At 38.3% G+C, this 4,580-nt stretch overlaps 1 protein-coding gene across 4 annotated transcripts in view; it reads left to right on the top strand.

The window, feature by feature from the left end:
- ZHX1 (zinc fingers and homeoboxes 1) overlaps window positions 1-4,580 on the top strand; it is a 32,023-nt gene that overhangs the window by 12,621 nt on the left and 14,822 nt on the right. The window contains exon 1 of one of the 4 annotated variants that reach the window (XM_017855870.1): window positions 4,061-4,101. The exons of the other annotated variants lie outside the window; for them this stretch is intronic. The gene's annotated coding sequence lies outside the window, so the exon portion shown is untranslated. Of the gene's footprint in view, window positions 1-4,060; window positions 4,102-4,580 lie in introns of those variants that run through there. 4 annotated transcript variants of the gene reach the window in all.

Genomic DNA, 4,580 nt, shown 5'->3' with positions numbered 1-4,580 from the left:
TCCCTCCCTCCCTCCCTCCCTCCCTTTTCTTTTCTTTTTTTTTTTAAAACAAATTTGCTGTCATCCTTGCCCAAGGGCCATGCTAATCTTCTCTGCATGGTTCCAATTTTAGTATTTGTGCTGTGGAAGCCAGCACTGGAAAATCCTTTATGTAGCCATGTTTTTTGCCTTAATAATAGAAAAGAAACTTTCTTTCCAGCTTGACTATAGAAATATTGGTCATACATTGGCCATAGAAATATTTTAGTCTATTTGCAGTTTTAGGGTCTTGAAAGTATTGTTTGTGGTACTTTATAATAAAGCAATGTGATAACAATATTAAAGAAAATTTGTAGGCTAGGCAGGGTAGCTCATGCCTGTAATCCCAACACAGGGAGGCAGAGGTGGGAGGATTACTTGAACCCAAGAGTTCAAGACCAGCCTGGGCAACATAACAGGAGTCTGTTCTCCACAAAAAGGAAAAAAACACAAAAGAAAAAGAAAGCTTGTGAATATCACACATAAAATTGTCACCCATAATCTCATGTGAAATTTTCATTTTTTAAATATTCTCATCTCATCTGTGTTCACCTGCATACATATTTCCTCACAGTTATTATAATTAATATGCAAATTTTCTGAGTTTTAAAAAATTTAATAGTAAATGGGTAATTTTTTCCATATTCCTTACTCTTAAGATTATCGATTTTAGTGGCAGTATAGCAATTAATTAATTTGATCAATTTTCTAAAAACACTTCCCCTACTAAAAAGTTAACTGAAAGCAGTTTTGTAAAGTAATTACATTCACAGTGTTGGATGCATTTACAGCATACTTTTTTTTATTGGCAGACTTAATTTTAATTGTGTTTTAATTGCAGAGTCACCTAGCTACTGAATTGTGCAACTGACCTGTAACCTCTTTTTATAGGTAAATAGTGCAAGCTTCCCCAAATTGATTTTGAGCCCTGTTTTTAGTTGACCTTCAAATAGAGAATGTGATGCCTTCAGCTAATAGTGATTTCTATACAGCAATTTTCCTGTCCCAGTTCCATTGCACTTTAATGATAAAGGGAGATGAATAGGAACAACATCCTAGAAATTCTTATTCTGTATTTTTACTCCTACTTTTCATCCAATTTTGTGCATTTTCAGCTGATTAGGTTGCTTAAAAAAAAAGGTGAGAGAACTTGTAATATTAAATAAATGGTGTTTCTTTTTTTTCCGGAAATAATTTTTCAGGGACTGAAAATAGCAACAATTAGGCACCTACTTTGTGTCAAAGTAAGTGAAGGAAGCATTTTTACTTCCTCTGATGTGGATACTACTATTTCTGTTTCCCCCAGGGAGGCCTTCTCTGCTTCTTTTCTAGAAGCCTCCTGCAGTGTGCTCATATAGTTCCCGATACTTCCTGTCTTACTGCACTAATCATAGTTATTCTAAGTAATTGTTTACTGCTTGCTTTCCTTGCTTCACTGCTAGTACCTGAAAAACCAGAGACTGCCTGTCTTGGTCACCATTGCATCATTACTGCCTAACACAGTACCTTTCACATTCAACAAATAGTTGTTGAATAGAATTTGTTGAATTGAAGAAACTTGGTTTTATACGTGAGAAAATTTAGATTGAATTGAATAGCTTTTCCAGGCACCTAACTGCTAATTGACAAAGGTGACTGCAAAACCTGTGGTTTTACCCTATCCACAATGCCTTTATGGATTAATTACTCTGGGCTTGGGATTCTTCTTCCATAAAAATGGGGCAGTTGTACTAAGATCCTTGTTTCCTCCAAACTTACGACTTTATAATAAGAATTCCAAGGATACCTTTGTTTGCCCTTTGGTCTATTTTTAGACTATAACACATTATGCAGAATTGAGCTTTTGGACCAAATCTTGAAACTCTTTTGGGACTTCTCAGTCTCTTTTTAGAAATACGTTAAATAATACATTGACCTTACTTTTGTTAGCAAAATCATGGGGGGTCTGACAATAGATTATAGCAAGGAAATAGTCTTTTTTTTCTTTTTTTTTGTTTTGAGATAGAGTCTCTCTCTGACGCCCAGGCTGGAATGCAGTGGTGCGATCTTGGCTCACTGCATCCTCCACCTCGCGGATTCAAGTGATTCTTGTGCCTCAGCCTCCCAAGTAGCTGGGATTACAGGCGCCCACTACCACGCCCAGCTAATTTTTGTATTTTTAGTAGAGATGGAGTTTCACCATGTTGGCCAGGCTAGTCTCGAACCCCTGACCTCAAGTGACCCAGCCCCCCTCCCCCGCCCCCAGCCTCCCTAAGTGCTGGGGTTACAGGCATGAGCCACTGCACCTGGCCTCTCTAGATGAGTTTTTGAATTTCATGGCTCAGCAATGGCTCAATGACAGGAGGATTTTTGATGAAACTGATATGTTGTCTTGATATATATATATGTATACATACACACACACACACACACACACACACATATATNGGGATTACAGGCTTGAGCCACCGCGCCCGGCCGTCTTTTTTATTTTTTAAGACAGAGTTTTGCTCTGGTCACCCAGGATGGAGTGCAATGGCATGATCTCGGCTCACTGCAAACTTCTTCTCCCAGGTTCAAGTGATTCTCCTGCCTCAACCTCCCGAGTAGCTGGGATTACAAGTGCATGCCATGATCCCTGGCTGATTTTTGTATTTTTAGTAGAGACAGGGTTTCACCATGTTGGCCAGGCTGGTCTTGAACTCCTGACCTCAGGTGATCCACCCGCCTCGGCCTCCCAAAGTGCTGGGATTACATGCGTGAGCCACCTCGCCCAGCTCTGAATGCTCTTATTTGACCCAGAATTGGTATAAAAAACAAAGTTAGTGGCCAGGCACAGTGGCTCACGCCTGCAATTCCAGCACTTTGGGAGGCCGAGGCCGGCGGATTACGATGTCAGGAGTTCAAGACCAGCGTGGCCAAGATGGTGAAACCCCGTCTTTATTAAAAAAATACAAAAATTAGCCAGGCGTGGTGGCAGTCACCTGTAATCCCAACTACTTGGGAGGCTGAGGCAGAGAATTGCTTGAACCTGGGAGGCAGAGGTTGCAGTGAGCCAAGATCGCAACACTGCACTCCAGCCTGGGCAACAGAGTGAGACTCCGTCTCAAGAAAAAAAAAAAAAAAGTTTGTTTTTATTCGCATAAAATCTTACCAAATAACATGCTTTTGTGGCTAACTAGGCCAACATACTGTTATCTGTTAATCATTTAATTTGAAGTCCAAGACAGCCAGAAAAACCAGAAGCTTGCAAATTCAGTGCAGTTGTGGCTCTGCTTAATTATAAAATATTTTAGACTTTTTTTTAATAGTAGTAAGCATAGAATTTGAAACAGTCCACTAACTTCTTAGTGTATTACATTGAGGACTTTTTAATTTTTTAAAAAATGTAGTAGAAGACTATTAAAGTATAGTTTTCTCATAAAACAGAGAAGTAATGATTCTAAGTACAAATTTGCATTTGCTGTCTTTATAGTAACTATACCCTTTTCTCCTGAATTTCACTGCCAAAATCATTCTTTGAGTATTTGCTCTCCCTTGTTTTACTCTTAAGTAATCCACAAATTTAAAAAACTGATGTATTACAATAACATTTTAGATGTTAGTAAATGTTTATTAAATGTTCATTGCTGTACTTTAATAGAATGTTTTAGATTCAAGGATGTTTTAATATTCTTGACTAAGGTAATTTTATAAAGAATTTTACCATCGGAAGTAATCTATGGTAAATCAAGAACAATTGTTTTTATAGCTCTTCTATAAATGAGCGTTTAATGAAGTAAAATGTATGTAATAATACATAGTATAGCTATATTTAAATTTTTATTTTTTTTTTTTTGAGATGGAGTCTCACTCTGTCACCCAGACTGGAGTGCAGTGGAGCGATCTTGGCTCACTGTAACCTCTGCCTCCTGGGTTCAAGTGATTCTCCTGCCTCAGCCTCCCAAGTAGCTGGGATTACAGGCACCCATCACCACACTCTGCTAATTTTTGTATTTTTTTTTAGTAGAGACGGGGTTTCACCATGTTGACCAAGTTGGTCTCGAACTCCTGACCTCAATTGATCTGCCCACTTTGGCCTCCCCAAGTGCTGGGATTACAGAGGTGAGCCACCACGCCCGGCCTAAAGATATTTTTTTAGCAAACATTATTGGGGTCCTAGTAAGTATTTTGTTGGGCCCTGGGAATATAGTGGGTAGCTAAAAAGATATTCTTTCTGATCTAAAAGAAGAACTTGGATAAGAACTCTCAAACTTTTTAGATTGTGATGAAACACATTTTGCTTTACTAAAATGCTTTTCTGTAGAGAAATATTAATTGTAAAATTGTAAAAATTTTAATTGTTTTGATGAGTTCAGAATCATAAGTTGATTGAAGGGTATCCTACCCTCAGGAGAAGATCCAGTATACAGATAGATACATGGTAACTGGCTAGTCTAGATCTACACCCTGGAGATTGTGTTTGGGTGGTCTTGAGGGCTCTTAGAGCCAGTCTGACTTCTCAGAGCTCCAAAAACTATACCTGAATGCTACATACTGAGGGATTCCTGCTTCCCTGGAAAATCCTTTTTTTTTTTTTTTTT

The sequence above is a fragment of the Rhinopithecus bieti genome, unplaced genomic scaffold (genome assembly GCF_001698545.2).
Source record: "Rhinopithecus bieti isolate Rb0 unplaced genomic scaffold, ASM169854v2 scaffold_38631, whole genome shotgun sequence".
In the NCBI taxonomy this organism is placed as follows: Eukaryota; Metazoa; Chordata; class Mammalia; order Primates; family Cercopithecidae; genus Rhinopithecus; species Rhinopithecus bieti.
Note: the sequence above shows the minus strand (reverse complement) of the source record. Positions and strands in the feature narration are given on the sequence as shown.